General features: G+C 49.5%; 1 long non-coding RNA gene across 2 annotated transcripts in view; it reads left to right on the top strand.

Annotated features, from left to right (window-relative positions):
- Positions 1-6,001: 6,001 nt before the first annotated feature.
- Positions 6,002-19,989, top strand: part of LOC146797735 (uncharacterized) — a 203,887-nt gene continuing 189,899 nt past the window's right edge. For both annotated transcript variants that reach the window (XR_014968523.1, XR_014968521.1), the window contains exon 1: positions 6,002-7,338. This is a non-coding gene — a long non-coding RNA (uncharacterized LOC146797735). The remainder of the gene's footprint in view (positions 7,339-19,989) is intronic.

Here is a 19,989-nt window from a genome sequence, read left to right as displayed (position 1 = left end):
TCAGTAGAGTGTAAGTATGTGGCGTGTAATTATATGGCACTGTGGTAATATGTGGAGTGTATTTATGTTGCATTGAAGTGAGTGTAATTAGGTGACTTGTAATTATGTGGTACTGAGTGGTATTATGTTGAGTGTGTTTATGTTGCGTTGAGTAGAGTGTAAATATGTGACGTGTGCGCTCGGCTGGGTGAAAGAGGAATAGAGTACAGGTGCTATGTCTCGCTTAGGTCACAGTGGTGCCGCAGGTCTGTTTCCTTGTAACACTTGTAACAACAGCATTGTAATGTAACTGCGGGGAAGCTGAGGTGAGGGGGAGGCAGTCTTGTAAGGACAGTAATAAAGCTGTTTACCCTCACGGCAAATTAAACATAGTATAAAGTGCAAACAAACGGCACTGGTAATATTTACAATTTGACATTATAATGAAAACAGCAAACACAGAGCAAGACCCACCGTAAACAACCCAGTGTTCGCAATGAGCCGTAGGCAACATCAGCCCCTTTGCGAGCCTTGCTAATAGCTAGAGTAGGTAAAAGGAGGAGCACCACTGCACATTAGCCTATAAATTTCGAAAGCGCAATACTTACCCAGCGGGCTTCAAAGCGCTGTACAGATTTGAATATACAGTATGTATTATACAGGAATAATGCGTAGTGAGGCGAAATCAGTCACTGAGGCACAAACAGGTGAAATAAGGAACCATTAGGCAGAGTGAAGGATGCTGTTACAAAGCTGAGCCTCATGGACAATGAGGTGGAATGAGCCACCGTAAAGAACAGTGAGGCGGAGTAAGGTGGAATGAGGCAGAGTGGAGAATGCTGCTACACAGCTGAACCCGAGTCCCTGGTCTCTGGGATGTCAGTTTTGCGAGGACGTGCTCCATATGGTAACCTGACACTGGAATGCAGCCTGCCCTCCCTGCGCGCCAATGCTGATAATTAAACAAAAACAGATGTCACACGGTCGTGCCAAAGCTCGCTCCCCAGCACCCTAGGCCAGGGAACAAAGAAGGCAGGACAATCACCCGCCTTGGACCATTGCGTGCTGTCTTTTTAAGAAAGACGCATGCACAGGCCAATTGCGGGTATTCTCTGGTGTTTTGAACTCTTAACAGACGGAGTTCAAAAGCCCTTTCGCAGAGCAGCGCAAGCGCGCTGGCTCAGGCGAGACCTAAAAAGGAAGCCATGTTGAAGTCGAGCGTCTCTCCTTACAATACATAGGAGCGAGTTTTGGCAAGTCAAAACCACACAACGGCATCATGGCGCGCCAAATAAGCACATAGATGTCCAGAAGCAGGGAAGAAAGGATTGGCATTGATCATTATCCCAGTGACAAAGCCATTAATGGCAGCGAAGGAAATTTAAAGTGAGAAAATAAAAATTAAGAACTAAAGCCAACGAAAAGGAGTCAATGTCCCCTTTGCTGTATTTTGGAACCCAAGTGAACAAACTGCACAACCATGGTGAGAGGCTAGCCATGCTCGGGCAGGAGAGGCATTGCATTTAAGTGACAGTTGCCAAAGAGGAAAGGGAGATGCAGCAGTTTCGACAGGCTTGCACGGAGTAAGAACATCTTTCGCGCATGTAGGAACAAGTGTTTGGATTCAGGCATCTGCATGGACCACAGCAGGCAGCAATGGAGACCACGAACACTGTGAGTGCAGTAACGTTGTCAGGAGATGGAATGTCCAGCTCCGTCTTCCTTCATGTGATCTCAGGCTTCAATGGGAGTAATAGCATTGAGTGCTATCTGGCTTTCATCTGCAAGCATCACACCGGTGAGCAGGCCAGAGACCTCTTCCTAAACCCACTGGAAGATGACATCGAAGACCTACTAACAGCATTCCCCATCGAGTCAACCGCAACATACAAAGGCCTAGTGAAATTCCTCAATTAAGACTTCGACCTGAAGGGGCACACTGACTTTGAAGTATACCGATACTGGTAGACATGGAGCTGATGAATGTGTGGATGATTTTACCACCAGACCATGGGAACTAGTGACTTACTGTAAATTTGATAAATGCAAACATCGGGAGCCCATACGCTTAAGAATCATTGAGGGATGTCACTGAATAGCATTTCACATCAAAGTCCAAGAGGAGACCCTCGCACTGGATAAAATAGTCCGCATGGCCAGTACTTATGCAATAGTGGTGATGCACGCTTTCAAAATGGCGATAGGGAGGAATAGAAAGACTGAGCACTCACATGAGATGACATCTCGAGTGGAGCCCAGAAATAAGAAGCAATCAGCATCATCCAGGTGCAAAAAGACATGCAAAAAGACCATTCTGGTGTTTGTCTCATGGTTGGACAGAGGTGGACCATTCTGGTGTTTGTCTCATGGTTGGACAGAGGTGGTGTATAGGGATAGATACCTCTCTTTCCCCTCCAAAAATTCTCCTGACCCCTAGCGACCCGGCATCGAACATTCCCCTCAAAAGGACCATAAAACAAAACACTGTGAACCATCCCCCCCCCCCACCCACAGGCAGTAGAACCTCATTCGCACGACCCAACCGAGGTCCGAGAACTCGGGACTCCGCCCCATCGCCCCCACCCTCCCCTAGAAACCCCCCCGCAACAATGTAAACAACAGTGACAATCTACCAAATTAAGCACCCCAGTCTTTGTTGTACAGCCCGACTGCCCGATGCTGCACAGCCCCGCCCAACCTGAGGCCTAGCCGAGCTGACACAGCACTCCTCAGCCGGGGGACCTAATCTGCAGTGTGGCGGAGACACACCCCGCCCCCCTCAAACAGCTACTCTCCCGCCCCCCCCCCTATAGTCCCCTAAACCAAGGATCCCCCCCCCACAATCGCTCCACAGTAGAAACAGGTTACAGTGGCGATGAGGTCCTTGCTTACAACCTTCTAGTACAGCCCCTCCGACCACCATCTCTCAATTGTCAGTCCCCATACTTGCAGTTCTTGGCTCACGAGTCACCAGCCAGTGGGGCAGCAGTGCCTTCCGTTTCAGATTGAGTTTCTTGGACAAGGCACAATGGGGAAAACTGGTTTTGCGTTGGTATGCCCCCCAACTCTTCTCTCAGGGTGCCATCTGGCCCCACCATGATGCGACCTCCGTCCGGTGTCCCCTGAGGCGCAAGCCGCCGTCCCCCAGTGCGGCCAGGCTGAGACCGCTGTCGACCGCTCCGTCTCTTCCGCTCCTGCCATTCTTTTTTTTTTTTTTTAAAAACCTTTATTGAGATTTCAATCAATTACACGTATGGGCCTACAACCCCCGGGGCCGGCCGCTAAACAGTCATAATCACAGAAGGCAATTTTATCACAGTCAGCACCTCGGGGAGCAGAATCTCCACGCTAGCCTACTCTCAGTCTCTGAACAGACCAAGTAGGAGAACAGGATAATAAAGGTTTACATTTTATAATAGAGGAGGATAAAAGGATCAGGTGCCAAACAGTTTCCCAGCAGCGAAAAATGGCAGGCAGAATGATGAACGTAAACAATAAACAGCAGTCTATCTAAGCAATGGCGCTGAAACAGGAAGTTCAGGATATGGAGGAATATCACGGCCATTTGCGCCTACAACCCCCTGCCCTAAGACCCAGGAAACACCACGGAAATTATGGCACACAGGAAACAGCAGTGATTAACAACAAAGGAGTTCCACCATGCTGATCCCAGAAAAAGACAAAGAAGAATAAGAGAAGAAAAGGAGGCCATGGGAAAAAAGGGGTTAAAGACTAAAGAATCCCCTCCTCCAACCCCCCACCCTGCACCTCTGCAGATGAGTACGGCCCCCCACCCCCCCAGCAGTGTGCCTGTCGCCCCGGAACCAGACCCGAAATATAGAAGAAACAGAGAAAAAGGAGTAGGAAAAGAGCCCCCACCGAACGGGGGGGGTAGAGAGAGTATTATTAAACTGGAGGAGGGCCTGCAAAACATACCCCCGGCTTCTCCCTCCCGCACCATATGTTTTCCCGCAAAGCATACAATAAACAACACAAAGTCGACCCTGTCAAAGAAAAGTAAGGAGCATTACGCACTTAGTACACTAACAGTTATGCCGTGAGAGCACGCAACCCCCGAGCCCGCCCGCCTTTTAGATGACCACCTCTGAAGGATCAGCCTTATCCTTGGCCACTCTTTGCAAATCGACCCATGCATACCCATCGACCCAGTGCCATGTCCACTGTTACAAGGAAGAGGAGCGTCCAATGAAGATCAGGAAGCGACACACACAGATAGGGTAGAATGCTCTGAAACTCGACACAGTCAGCTCTATGGAGGGTCGTCCTTCCCAGTGCTGCCCCAGGATTTACACTGCACACCAGGTCCAGGAAGGCGGAATCAGCCAGAGCCGACGCCCGTTGCTTGGATATTGCCTGAGTCGCCGGAGGCCACGCACGGGACAAGGCCACCACCCCACAGTCAGGTCCAAAACCTCCGGAACAGACCAGACCCACAGCCAGCTGATCGCGCGTTAGTATACCGTCCGGAGTGTCCAGTTGTGCACTATTCACAGGGGCGGCCACAACACTGTCCTCCCGTGTGCAGTGTAGGAAGTCCCAGCGTACCTGGGGACAGGCAGGTCGCATCTGTTCCGACGCTGATGTCACTCCATCGAGCTTACTCCCCAACACCCAGGCGCCGTGAACCAAGGTGGAATGAAGGGCACCGAGAGCTTCGAGAAGGTCACCGTAGCCCAGTACAGCTCCCGGCTCTCGCTCCGCTACGCTCCTCCGAGTCGCACCCTCCCAATCCTGCTGCAACCCAGTGTACAGGATGGTGGACTCTGGCATACCAAAATGGCCGCTGGGTAGGTCCATCCCAGATCGGGACCGGGACTCAGGCACAAGCGCCTCGGGTTCCATGGCACTGGTAACAGGGTTCCGGGGGCAGGCAAACAATGTGTCCGGTGTGTGGTCACGGGCCACAGTCATCCCCACCACGGACCAGCGCCCGCGAAAATCCGGGAGCAGCCCGCAAGAATCGGGGCGAGTTACGGGCGGCGTCCGGGCAGCTCACCGGCGGAGGCTGAGGCAGCTACCGGAGAGTCTTGGAGTTGCCATCTCGGGCATGCACTCGTTCCGCTACGCTTCGTGGTAGGAACGACCACGGCGAGATGTAGGCCGATATTCGCACCACTCCGGTAGTCCGACTCCACCCAGTCACCAAAGGCCGCTGTTGTTGAACTGCCGCCCGGCCATGGTGTCCACTCGAGGTCCCGGTTCCAGGGTTGCACAGGCCGCAACCTTCAGACGGACATTTCTCCGGCGGTACCGCTGCCAGAAACTTCGGGGTCACACGATCGGGTGCCGCTCTCGTTCACCAACACGGGCAGATAGCGCAGGCCAAGGATCTCATGCAGGATATCCGTGCGGGGTGCGGAGGTTCGCGGAGCCGGGAGCCTACGCTGCCATCCCGGTCGCCATCTTGGCTCCTCCCCGCTCCTGCCATTCTTGATGTTGGGCCTGCCCCTCCAGGCCCGTCGAATCCATCCAGTCCGTAGCCTCCTGTGGATTGCTAAAAAAAAGGACCCTGTCTGCATACTGCACTCTGAGCCGGGCTGGAAACATTAGGCTGTATTTTATATCGAGATCTCTCAGCCTCCTATTGACCCTTAGATAATTAGTTCGCAGGATTTGCACTTTTTTCGTGTAGTCCGGGTAAATATGGATCTCCTGGTTCTCAAACCGGGGGATACCATTCTTACGGATGAACAGTAGGATCGCGTCCCGGTCTCTAAAGTTGAACAGACGGGCGATCAGAGTTCTAGGCGGGGACCCCGGTCTCGGAGGGGGGCCAAGGGAGCGGTGGGCTCTCTCCACTGCAAACATCTTGGACAATCGAAGGCCCAGGAAGGCGGATCCGATCCACTCCTCCAGAAAGAGGTCCGCTGCCGGTTCCTCCGCCTTTTCCGGAAAACCCAAAAAGCGGAGGTTGTTCCTTCTCGAGCGCCCCTCCACGTCTTCCGCCCGGTCTTCGAGATGAGGTGTGCTCCTTCAATGCAGACACCGTCGCTTGCAAGTGTTGGACCTCCGCCTGCAAGGAGGTCACGTCTCCCTCCGTAGTAGTGACCCGATCCGCCACCTTCCATAGGTCCAGGCGCAGGTGATTGATGTCCATGGCCATACCATCCATCTTGGCCTCCAAAGCCGCCCGTGAGTCTCGAATGGCCTCCAGGATATCCGCCTTGTCCTGCGCCGCCGATCCCTGCGGCAGTCCCTGCTCGGGGTTCGGTCTAATGCGTTCCGTCGACGTCGGGCCCGGCACCGTGTACTGCATAATTTTATTTGCCTGCGCACCTCTGAGGGGTCTATCTTTCCCCATTTCCCACGCGGGCTGATCGAGAGCGTCCACGAGGCCCTCCAATCTGGACCTCCTGACCCAGAAGAACCGGCACGGGGGAGCCCGGGCCCAGGCGGCGTACGTATATGTCCCTCACTACACCTTGATCCTTCCGCTCTCCAGGCTAATGGCGCAGGACCTGCCCTGGGCCCCGTCGGATCTGGAGAATATCCACCCCACCACCGTGTGTTCTCCTCCGTCCGGGTCAATAGGGCACCTCAAAAAGAATGAGACTCCCCCACCGCCATCCCACTCCAGACACGTGGCCGCCAGTAGTCACCTCTTGCCCAGTCTTCACTACAGGACTCCTGCATGTATTCCGGTCCAGCACCCCTGGCTGGTGACCGCCGCCAACACCACGGTCCTGGCCTCCACAGCCACCGTCCACCCAGGGGGGCAGCAGGCTCGTCCCTAGAGCAAACGTCCCGGCCGCACAGCCTAATTCAGCCGTCCTCCAGACGTCGCGGACACCACTGTCCCGCCACCGCCAGCGGTATTTTCCAGGCGTGTGCCACAGGCTTTTGGGTGGGCCCAGCACGGCCCTCCTACATCCCCGGGCTCGCGGCAAGCGTGCACCCGTGCACGGCGCGAGCGGGTGTTCCACCCCAGCCTCTCACCTCCGATATCGCCGTCGCAAAGACCCCTCTCGGTGCAGCCGGGGCAGCGGCTCCGGCCGGGTCTCCGACACGGGTCTTCGCCCCGGAGCCCGGTAGGATCAGCTTACAGGGCGGCCCTCGATCCAGCAAAGGCCTGCACTGCCATCTTGCTCAGCAGTGAGCCGCTGCGTCTCGGGGTGTCTCGCGGCTATTTCTCCGTCTGCAGGCCGTCCTTTCAACCCCCGACGGGGACCCTCAGGGCCAGGGGGAGCTCCGACTCCAGTTTCAGTAAGGAGAGGCTCGTCTCCGCCAGGATTTTGCCGGATAGTTTTCATATGGGGCAGGAGCTACGCAGAAGTGCGACCAGCCGGCCATGCTGTCAGGCCTCGCCCCCGAAGATGGGATCTCTTGATGTGATTTCGGGTATGTACAGCTATGGATGCACCGTTCTTTCTCCCTGTATATTGTATTCTGTTGTGTATTTTATTTCAACTAAAACATCTGCCATTTGCACAGTTTGTAAGTCCTTGCTCACAGATGTGCTAGCAAGGGACCCACCATAGTTACTCTGAAGTATGTCTGTCAACTGTAGCCCTTTATTTATAATGAAGCAAAACAATAATACAAGTACCACAATGCAATGCTACAAGCAGTCCTGAATGAATTACTAACAACATGGATGGGAAAACATGAGCTAGGTGGGTAAACTTGGCATTGTCTCATTTTTCATGGATTTCTGCATTTCTCGCATTGCAAACCGAAGTGCTTCGAGGCAGCTTACAATAATGGGAGGTGAGTGAACGGAGGCACTTGTGTAAAGTCACACCGTCCAAGCAACGAAGAAGCTGTGATGCTATATCTGTTGGCGCCTCGGTTTATAGCAAAGTGGCTAGGTGTTCTGGCTTAGCAATGAATCACCAATGTCAACCCAGAGCATTCGTGGTGTGGATTGTGATGGAAAACCACAAAATGATGGCTGTGGAGCTGCCACGTGGCCCCATGCCATGTGTGGCACCATCAACCAGTTCTAGCTTTTTAGCAAGTCGTCCCTTGCTTTCTAGGGCTTGTAGTTTTATGTTTTCCATTATACCTGTGGAATTAAATGTCCAAGAATGCAACATGCTGTTGGCTACAAAGACAGCACTGGTTGAAAGGGTCACGTGTGACATGAGTAGGTGTATAATCACAGGGATGCATCGACTTCTTTGTAAATATTTACGTTCTGTAAAAAAAAAAACTTTTAAAAACGGTCCATTTTTGGGATATTCTGAACAAATATCTGCATATTTCGGCAGAACATGTTGATCTAAAAGGAGTGACTTGTATTTTTTTATTTCTAAATATACTTTTCATTTTCTAATTTGTTAATGAATGTTTCTTTGTTAGGTCCACCCGGAAATGTGGCAACACGGAATTTTCAAATGCTCTCTGCTGACACTTGTTTCTTGGGATAGTTTTGCTATTACATAAAGTATATCTTTCAGGTGGACATCATATTCCTTCAATAACGTATTTTCCACTAATTTCTACTGCTTATTCATGAAAAGAAAGTGACACATTTTCTCTGATTAGTAAACCTGTGAAAAAATGCTGGTGAATAGAAACATAATTGATGTTTGGTTCATCAAACGTATGTTGTGTATTCTATTTTCTTAAATAGTACATAATTCTGCTGTGACTCGTTGTTGGAGCTCTTATCTACTGGTTGGAATGCACACCCAGGCTGTGTGACCAAGCCAGTGCTCTTCTCCTTGACTGCAGCACACAGATAACACTTCTAGTTTGCCGGCACTGAGGCATTTCTTAGGCGCTTGAAGACTTAAAGGGCTCTCTGCACAACAGTTCTAGATAAAAAAAAAATAATAATAACCACATGGCCAAAGAAACTCTGGTAAATAGTGACCTTGTTGCTCAACCCTCTATCGTATCGCATGCATGGTAATCGGATCGGGCGCCAAAGAAGGTAATGGGTCACATTGTACCCCCACAAAGAGACAGTCTAAAAACATGAGCCGTTCCGGGTGCAGGTCCCGTGAGAAGTCCTTTGCAGCTCCTGCACCTCACACGCTGAAGGAGCAGTGCTGGAGACCACGCGACCTCCCCCAGTCCCTAGCCTGCTAAGCACACTGCCGGAAGATAAGTACCCCCACTCATGCCGCAACTGTAAGATTCCGCTGCCTAGTGCCAGAAGCGGCACTGAGAGCACCTACCCGACTCAGCTGATGCGAGCAACAAGGCCAAGGCCGCTAAACTCCACAGAGTGATGCCTACCAGGAGTCGCGAGACCTCAGATGCAAGATCTTGTGACAACAAGCATTTGCATAGCCAATAGGTCTCGCCTTTGGGACCTTATGTGTTGAGCCAGAACTTTTGGCTATGTTGTAGAGCATTGTGGCTGCTGTGTATTATGTTGAAAGGTAATAATAAAAAGTGTTAAGAATTTTTGTTACCTTTATACAAATGAGGACGACATTATATACAACTGAAAAACCTGATTAAAAAAAGATTTTAACATTAAAAATGTCTTCTAGTTTTTTTGTACTTGCACTGCTGGCATCTTCTTCCTGCCTGTTCTCATGCTTGTATTTTTTTTGTTATGGGGGAGCGGGACATAAATAACGGGGCAGTGGAGTTTGGAAAACAGTAATTTAATTAGAACACAAGCAGCGGACGGTCACTAAGGGAGAATCAACAGATGCCAGATTCCAAGGGCAGACTGACGTGATGCTTAGGTGGTGCGCTGATGCAAAATGGTGGTGGTGAATGATGTTTGGTGCTCAGGTGGTGACACTATATGCTGTGGATAGGAGGTACGTTGTGGCGTTGAAATATGTTGTTTGGTTTGTAAATATGCGGTGTGTATTGGAAATGTATGGAGTTGAATTGTGTGGCCTGGAACTTAGTGAAATTGCGTCATGGTGTGGAGTGCATTTATGTTGATTGGTGGTATGTGGTATAGAGTGCATTTATGTGGAGTGTATTTATGTTGCATTGAGTAGAGTGTAGTTATGTGGCATGTAATCTGGCCCTGACTGGTATTATGTGGAGTGTATTTATGTTGCATTGAGTAGAGAGTAATTATGTGGTGTGTAATTATGTGGTACTGAGTGGTATGTGGAGTGTATTTATGTTGCACTGAGTAGAGTGTAATTATGTGGCGTCTAATTATGTGCCACAGTGGTATTATGTGGAGTGTATTTATGTTGCATTGAATAGTGTAATTATGTGACGTGTAATTATGTGGTACTGAGTGGTATTATCTTGAGTCTATTTATGTTGCATTGAGTAGAGTGTTATTATGTGGAGCGTAATTATGTGGCCCTGAGTGGTAATATGTGGAGTGTATTTATGTTGCATTGAGTAGAGTGTAATTATGTGGCTTGTAATTATGCGGTACTGAGTGTTATGTGGGGTTTATTTGTTGCATTGAGTAGAGTGTAATTATGTGGCGTATAACTATGTGCCACAGTGGTATTATGTGGAGTGGTATTTATGTTGCATTGAATAGAGTGTAATTATGTGGTGTGTAATTATGTGGTACTGAGTGGTATTATGTTGAGTCTATTTATGTTGCATTGAGAAGTGTAAACATGTGCCATGTAATTATGTGGCACTGAGTGGTATTATATAGAGTGTGTTTATATTGCATTGAGTAGAATGTAATTATGTGGCACTGAGTGGTATTATGTGGAGTGTATTTATGTTGCATTGAATAGAGTGTAAATGTGACATGATTATGTGGTACTGAGTGGTATGTGGAGTGTATTTATGTTGCATTGAGTAGAGTGTAATTATGTGGCACGGAGTGGTATTATTTGGAGTGTATGTTGCATTGAGTGCATTATAATTATGTAGCATATAATTATGTGGCACTGTGGTATGTGGAGTGTATTTATGTTGCATTGAATTGAGTGTAATTGTGACGTGTAATTATGTGGTACTGAGTGGTATTATGGGGAGTGTATGTTGTATTCAGTAGAGTGTAATTATGTGGCGTGCAATTATGTGGCACTGAGTGGTATTTGGAGTGTATTTATGTTGCATTGAATTGAGTGTAATTATGTGGCGTGTAATTATGTGGTACTGAGTGGTATTATAGGGAGTGTATGTTGTATTCAGTAGAGTGTAATTATGTGGCGTGCAATTATGTGCCACTGAGTGGTATTATTTGGAGTGTATGTTGCATTGAGTGCAGTGTAATTATGTAGCATGTAATTGTGTGGTATTATGTGGAGTGTGTTTATGTTGCATTGAGTAGAGTGTAAGTATGTGGCGTGTAATTATATGGCACCGAGTGGTATTTTGTGGAGTGTATATTTGTTGCATTGAGTAGAGTATAATTATGTGGCACTGAGTGGTATTATTTGGAGTGTATGTTGCAGTGAGTGCAGTGTAATTATGTAGCAAATATTTATGTGGCACTGAATGGTATTGTGTGGTGTATGTTGCATTCAGTAGAGTGTAATTATGTGGCGTGTAATTATGTGGCACTGTGGTATTTGGAGCGTATGTTGCATTGAGTGCAGTGTAATTATGTAGCATGTAATTGTGTGGTATTATGTGGAGTGTATTTATGCTGCATTGAATAGAGTGTAATTGTGACGTTTGATTGTGTTACTGAGTGCTATTATGTGGAGTGTATTTATGTTGCATTGAAATGAGTGTAATTATGTGGCACTGATTGGTGTTATGGGGAGTGTCTGTTGTATTCAGTAGAGTGTAATTATGTGGCACTAAGTTGTATTATTTGGAGTGTATGTTGCATTGAGTGCAGTGTAATTATGTAGCATATTTATGTGGCACTGAGTGGTATTGTGTGGAGTGTATGTTGCATTCAGTAAAGTGTAATTATGTGGTGTGTAATTATGTGGCACTGAGTGGTATTTGGAGTGTATGTTACATTGAGTGCAGTGTAATTATGTAGCATATAATTGGCACTGTGTGGTATGTGGAGTGTATTTATGTTGCATTCAGTAGAGTGTAAGTATGTGGCGTGTAATTATATGGCACTGTGGTAATATGTGGAGTGTATTTATGTTGCATTGAAGTGAGTGTAATTAGGTGACTTGTAATTATGTGGTACTGAGTGGTATTATGTTGAGTGTGTTTATGTTGCGTTGAGTAGAGTGTAAATATGTGACGTGTGCGCTCGGCTGGGTGAAAGAGGAATAGAGTACAGGTGCTATGTCTCGCTTAGGTCACAGTGGTGCCGCAGGTCTGTTTCCTTGTAACACTTGTAACAACAGCATTGTAATGTAACTGCGGGGAAGCTGAGGTGAGGGGGAGGCAGTCTTGTAAGGACAGTAATAAAGCTGTTTACCCTCACGGCAAATTAAACATAGTATAAAGTGCAAACAAACGGCACTGGTAATATTTACAATTTGACATTATAATGAAAACAGCAAACACAGAGCAAGACCCACCGTAAACAACCCAGTGTTCGCAATGAGCCGTAGGCAACATCAGCCCCTTTGCGAGCCTTGCTAATAGCTAGAGTAGGTAAAAGGAGGAGCACCACTGCACATTAGCCTATAAATTTCGAAAGCGCAATACTTACCCAGCGGGCTTCAAAGCGCTGTACAGATTTGAATATACAGTATGTATTATACAGGAATAATGCGTAGTGAGGCGAAATCAGTCACTGAGGCACAAACAGGTGAAATAAGGAACCATTAGGCAGAGTGAAGGATGCTGTTACAAAGCTGAGCCTCATGGACAATGAGGTGGAATGAGCCACCGTAAAGAACAGTGAGGCGGAGTAAGGTGGAATGAGGCAGAGTGGAGAATGCTGCTACACAGCTGAACCCGAGTCCCTGGTCTCTGGGATGTCAGTTTTGCGAGGACGTGCTCCATATGGTAACCTGACACTGGAATGCAGCCTGCCCTCCCTGCGCGCCAATGCTGATAATTAAACAAAAACAGATGTCACACGGTCGTGCCAAAGCTCGCTCCCCAGCACCCTAGGCCAGGGAACAAAGAAGGCAGGACAATCACCCGCCTTGGACCATTGCGTGCTGTCTTTTTAAGAAAGACGCATGCACAGGCCAATTGCGGGTATTCTCTGGTGTTTTGAACTCTTAACAGACGGAGTTCAAAAGCCCTTTCGCAGAGCAGCGCAAGCGCGCTGGCTCAGGCGAGACCTAAAAAGGAAGCCATGTTGAAGTCGAGCGTCTCTCCTTACAATACATAGGAGCGAGTTTTGGCAAGTCAAAACCACACAACGGCATCATGGCGCGCCAAATAAGCACATAGATGTCCAGAAGCAGGGAAGAAAGGATTGGCATTGATCATTATCCCAGTGACAAAGCCATTAATGGCAGCGAAGGAAATTTAAAGTGAGAAAATAAAAATTAAGAACTAAAGCCAACGAAAAGGAGTCAATGTCCCCTTTGCTGTATTTTGGAACCCAAGTGAACAAACTGCACAACCATGGTGAGAGGCTAGCCATGCTCGGGCAGGAGAGGCATTGCATTTAAGTGACAGTTGCCAAAGAGGAAAGGGAGATGCAGCAGTTTCGACAGGCTTGCACGGAGTAAGAACATCTTTCGCGCATGTAGGAACAAGTGTTTGGATTCAGGCATCTGCATGGACCACAGCAGGCAGCAATGGAGACCACGAACACTGTGAGTGCAGTAACGTTGTCAGGAGATGGAATGTCCAGCTCCGTCTTCCTTCATGTGATCTCAGGCTTCAATGGGAGTAATAGCATTGAGTGCTATCTGGCTTTCATCTGCAAGCATCACACCGGTGAGCAGGCCAGAGACCTCTTCCTAAACCCACTGGAAGATGACATCGAAGACCTACTAACAGCATTCCCCATCGAGTCAACCGCAACATACAAAGGCCTAGTGAAATTCCTCAATTAAGACTTCGACCTGAAGGGGCACACTGACTTTGAAGTATACCGATACTGGTAGACATGGAGCTGATGAATGTGTGGATGATTTTACCACCAGACCATGGGAACTAGTGACTTACTGTAAATTTGATAAATGCAAACATCGGGAGCCCATACGCTTAAGAATCATTGAGGGATGTCACTGAATAGCATTTCACATCAAAGTCCAAGAGGAGACCCTCGCACTGGATAAAATAGTCCGCATGGCCAGTACTTATGCAATAGTGGTGATGCACGCTTTCAAAATGGCGATAGGGAGGAATAGAAAGACTGAGCACTCACATGAGATGACATCTCGAGTGGAGCCCAGAAATAAGAAGCAATCAGCATCATCCAGGTGCAAAAAGACATGCAAAAAGACCATTCTGGTGTTTGTCTCATGGTTGGACAGAGGTGGACCATTCTGGTGTTTGTCTCATGGTTGGACAGAGGTGGACCATTCTGGTGTTTGCCTCATGGTTGGACAGAGGTGTCTCACCAGCAACGAAGATAAACATTTTGCAAGTGTGTGCCAAGTAAACACAGCAAGGTGTCCAACATTGGAAGGTGATCACCTTGAGAGGTGTTGATACAAGCTCACGTGACACGCCAGACAGATGGACAAAGTCACTCCTCATCCAAGAGACAGCAAATGCCTATGTTTATCTTTGGGGGCTCCAAGCACCAGCACATTAATTGGAGCAGATTCACATACTAGAGTAAAATAGACATAAAAAACATTGGGTCCATGCTCAGCAAGTAGGCCAACACACTGTCACATTAGTGCCAGATAGTGGAGCCATATGCAACATTATGTATGCACCTGAAAACAAAAAGATGTTAGTGCAGCCAAAGCTGTCATTGTTGATTGCAGATGTCTTGCAGTGAGGAGCAAGTGATAAACCTTTGGGAAAGAGCAGCAAGACTCTCACTTATAGCCCCACCTCACTCAAGAAGATCCACGTGCGCAGAGGTGAAGTACCTGCAGCATGCCTGCAGCAACACATGAAGCTCATCCCCATGACCAAAAACATGTAATCCCAGCACCAAATCTTAAGTAAACACCCAACACTATTACAAAGATTAGGAAAGGTTAAAGGCATTTAAGCTGCCCTTCACATAAACAAGGGAATCTGACCAGTGGCTCAGGATCACCAAGTGCCAGTGCACCTACAGCAGTAAGCAGAGAAATAAATAAAGACTGATAGAATAAGATATCGTTAAGCATGCCACTGCGCCCACTCATACGAGTCTTTCATTGTGGCAGTGCCCAAGCAAAACACAAAGCATGTATGTATCTGTGTGGCCATATGGCCTGTGGTTACCAAACGCACCGTTTAAAGAGAATGACACCCAGATCCATACAATTCCAACATGATCAGCTGCCTCAGTGGGGCTTGTGTGTTCTCCAAACTGGATCTCTACATGGGGAACCATGAGTTGGAACTTGACCCGCAGTCATGCTAAATCGCAACATCCTTGACAAACTTGGATCTGTTTTGGTACTAGCACCTCAGCCTTTTGGAGTGTCGTCTTTGGCAGAAATCTTCCGGAAAACTACAAGAAATGTAATCAGACCTGTCAAAAATGTGTTTGAACTCCAGTGACTATATACTTGTTTTCAGTTGCAACAAAGAAGAACACCGCACTGATCTGAAAAAGGTTTATCTCCAACCCGAAGCAGCTGATTTAACCTGAAATGCAAACTGGTGGGGGCTGGAAAAGGTAAATCTCACATTCTTTGGTTACATCTTCTCTCGCAAGGGAATGCAGCCAGACGTGGTCAAAGTGGCCAATATTAGATACAACCGAGGTCTAGCAAGCTGCTGCTCTCACTACAAGCTGCTTTTCACTGTGAGCATGCCAATCAGATAGCTAACCAAACAAGGGAAGCCCTTTACATGGTCACCAGAGTGTGCCAAAGCCTTTAAATTCATAAAAAATGAGTTACATCCATCGCTCATCTTATGTACTTTGACCCTGACCTATACACTGAGTTGACAGTTGATGCTGGCCCAGTGGATTTTTTTTGATAAGCAAATTTTTATTTCTTTATAGAAAGCAAAATCAAGGATGACATACATCAGTTCGATTAACTTGGCATCAATAAAACCTATCATGGAAGCATTGACAAGCAATTGCAAGACCCACCCCTCCTCCCCAGCCCCCCGCCCCCCGCACTCCCCACCCCTTAAAACAGGCCCCCAAGCCATTTCCCCCATATTTTACGGAATTGTTTGAGGCAGCGTACAATGACCACTCCTGAGTGGCACACCAGTCCACTCCTCTTCTCCAAGTAGCACCTCTGGGTGGGTTGGTTTGTTTCCACGCGGCCGCGATATCTCTTTTGGCCACCACTAGGGCAGTAGTTAGAAAGTACTTTTCATTACGGGACCCGTCTAGCCCATCTGTTATGCCCAGCAGAGCCATTCTAGGGTCATGGGGAACCTCCCATCCCAGGACCTCAGTTAACTCAGTTTCAATCGCGTCCCAATAGCTCCCCAGGCGTGAACAAAACCATACCATGTGGAAGAAGTCTGCCGGACCTACCCCACAGCGAGCACATGAAGCGTCCTGGCGGAGGCCCGCACGATATAAGCGGTCCGGGTTCAGATATGCGGCGTGGAGGTAGTAAAGTTGGAAGAGCCGCAGCCTAGCGGAAGTGGTAAGCGATCTGGGGGCCATAAGGGTGTCCCTCCAGTCAGCATCATCCAAGGGACCCACCCAGGTCTCCCACCGCTGTTTCAATCCGCTCCAATCTACCGGGGTATTGTTGATCAGGGATTTATAAATACGGGATATTCCCCCTCTCCCCAGACACCCCAACATCACCTGAGCCTCGGGCGGGCTATGGTCAGGCAGTCTGGAATCTAGAGGGACATGGGACTGGACCGCATGGCGCAGCTGAAGATACTTATAAAATTGCGAAGATTGTAAAGAGAAGCGGTTCTGAAGCTCCTGGAAGGAACCCATGTGGCTCCCCCGCCAGACATCACCCAAGCTGGAGATCCCTAGAAGATCCCACGTTCGAAATCCCTCAAGCCCCGCCACCTCCTTCAGCCAAGTCCTGTGCCAAAGTGGTGCGATCAAGGTCATTGTTCCCGACCAGCGGGTATGCCGCAAGGCGGCGCGGCGCGCCACGCCAGAAAGGGGGCTCGCACAACACCCGGAAGCGACCGGGAAACCGTCGCCCCATAAAGCATATTCTGGATAGATGAGAACCCGGTAAGTTGCACCTCGAGTCTATAGGCCGGATCGTCCCATCCGTTCGAGAACCAGTCATGAATCACCAGCAGCTGGGTGGCCAAATAGTACAAGTAAAGATTAGTCATGCTCAGGCCTCCGTCGTATGAGGGGACCCGGCAGCGGTCCAAAGCCAAACGGGGTCTGCCGCCACCCCAAAGAAATTTAGTCGCCATCTTATCCAGTTCCCGGAACCACGGGCGTGGGAAGGGGCATGGAGTATTTTGTAGCATGTATAGGAACTTGGGAAGGATCATCATCTTATAGAGGGCGACCCTCCCCAACGGGTTCAACGGGAGCGACTGCCACCTAATCATATCTGATCTGGTCTTGTTGACCACAGGGGCCACGTTGAGGGCCCAACAGAGTTCCGGAAGGAGGGTGACCCAGATCCCCAGGTATTTAATTGAGAGCCTCCGGAGGGGAATATCAGATTGTCAGTCAAAACACTCCCTCGACGGGTGCAGCGGGACCAGCACGGATTTCTTAGGGTTCAGATGAAGACCCGATGCCTGACCAAACCGGCAAAGAATCCGGTGGACCCGGGGCCCCTAGACTGCCGGATCAGAAAGATATAGAAGGACGTCGTCCGCGTATAGAGCAATTTTGTCAGGAATCCTACCTGGCCAATCCCACCCACAGAGAGTGGGATCCGACCGGATCAGCACGGCCAGGGGCTCCATGGCCAGGGCGAAAAGGAGGGGCGAGAGCGGACAGCCCTGTCGCGTCCCCCGTCCTATGGGAAACAGGTGGGATAGAGCCCCATTGACCAACACACGGGCTCGTGGGCTCGTGTACAGGACACCGACCATAGCGCGGAACCGGGGACCAAAGCCCAGTCGCTCCAGGATATCACCCAGGTAGTCCCACCCCACTGAATCAAAGGCTTTTTCGAAGTCAACCAGCAGAAGGGCCAGATAGGGGGAAAGGCGCTCTCGGTGTGCAAGGGCGAGGTACAAGCACCGCAGGCAGTGTCTGGTCCCCCGGTTTGGCATAAATCCACATTGGTCCGGGTGGACCAGTGAGGTAAGGGACGGACGCAACCGCTGTGCAAGGACCGTGGCATATATCTTGAGCTCGGTATTAATGAGGGATATCGGCCGGTATTCTGAGCAGGACTCTGAAGGGGGCTGCGTCTTGGGAAGGACAACTATGGTGGCTGTGTCTGTTTCTTGTGGGAACGAGCCCTTCTCCACCACTTCTGCAAAAAGGTCCCGAAGCCTCGGGGCCAGGGTCTCTGGGTAGTGAGCATAGTATTCCTGTGGGAACCCATCTGGTCCCGGGGTCTTCCCAGGCGCCAGGCGGCTAATCGCCTCCTCAATTTCTTGCAGCGTGATGGGCAAGTCGAGGGTCTCACACACCTCCTGTCCCAGCCGTCCGAGAACCGCCCCATTCGCCCCCAGCAACTCCGCAAGGGAGATCTCTGACGCCCGGGTTCAGTATAGCCGGGAGTAGTAATCAGCAAAGGTCTGGGCCATTGCCACCGAGACCGTGTGGGTCCCGCCTGCGGAGTCTTTGATGGCAGGAATGATCCTGCCCGCCCGGGGGTAAGTAGCCAGCCGGTGGAGGAGTGTACCATTTTTATCCCCCCATCCGTAGACCCGGGCCACCGAGGAGCGCCAAAGAGTCTTCGCCGCCTCCAGAGAGTGTAGGCGGATCTCCTCCCGCAGAAAGGACAGGCGGTGCGCCCGCGTGGCGTCTCCCAACGCCCCCTGGTTACGCTCTAGCTCCAAAGCCTGAGCTTCGCAAGCCGCGAGTTGTTGGATTTGTCTACGTCTCTGCTGTTGCACATGCCCCTTTGCAGCCCCCCTAATAGTCGCTTTGCCGGCCTCCCAAAGGATGGCAGAGGAGGAGACGGAGCCCGCATTGTGAGAGTAATAATCAGCTATCTCGCCTCCTACCACATTTCGAAAAGCTTTGTCGTGAAGGAACCAAGCGTTCAGACGCCATATCGGGCGGGCAGAGAGGGGAGGCGGGCCAAGAGCAAGGAGCACCGGCGAGTGGTCTGATAGGCCCCTCGGAAGGATGCGTGCATCCTGCACCCCCGCGCATTCGGTAGACGGGCCGAAGATGAGATCGATCCGGGCGTGAGAGTGGTGCGCCGCCGACGTGTGGGTGTATTGGCGAGCCTGTGGGTGCCAAATCCTCCAGACATCACACAGGCCTTGAGATTCGGCCCAGTTCGACTGGCCCAGTGGATTTGGGAACCACCCTGGCCTAAACAAACTAGTATGAGGCTCCTGATGGAGGATTGCCACTTATACCAGTTGTAGTTTAACAGAGGCAGAAAAAGCATATTCAGAACATGGAAAGGAAAGCCTAGGCCATGGTGCGGGCTACGAATACCACCACATGTTCCTATATGGAAAGCCTTTCACCCTTTTGACAGACCAACAGGCGTTGTGGACTATTTACGGAAACCAAAGAGCCAAAATCCCACCAAAAATAGAAAGGTGGGGAATACTTCTGATGGAATACGACTTCAAGATAATCCACAAATGTAGAAAAGACTAATCTATCCACCTGTGTGTTGAGCAGCCCCTACCTATCCATGATGAGAATCCATCCCCAGCAGGAAAGTTCATCAATTTAATGCTGTGCCGATCAACCAAGTAACGTGTCTCCATGGAGGAGCTGACAAGGGAATCAAAGCAGGATTCCACAATGAACATCTGTGCAACCTAAAATTAAGAATAAAGACCTAGATGAATAAGTACGTGGGTCAGAACCACCATGCAACCGCTACCAATGTAATTCCTGGGGACCTGGTGTTGGTGCAGAAATTAGAGTCAAAACTCTGGTCTCCTATTTCAAGAAACCCCAATGAGGGCGACATGAGTCAAAGGAACCATGGTATCCGGGTTGTCTGACTGACAGTCCATCACTCAGAATGTCTAACATTTCAATAAATGACACCCTGCTGTCATCTGAGAGCCACAACTTACTAAGATGAT

This window comes from Triturus cristatus, chromosome 9 (assembly GCF_964204655.1).
Source record: "Triturus cristatus chromosome 9, aTriCri1.1, whole genome shotgun sequence".
Lineage (NCBI taxonomy): Eukaryota > Metazoa > Chordata > Amphibia > Caudata > Salamandridae > Triturus > Triturus cristatus.
Note: the sequence above shows the minus strand (reverse complement) of the source record. Positions and strands in the feature narration are given on the sequence as shown.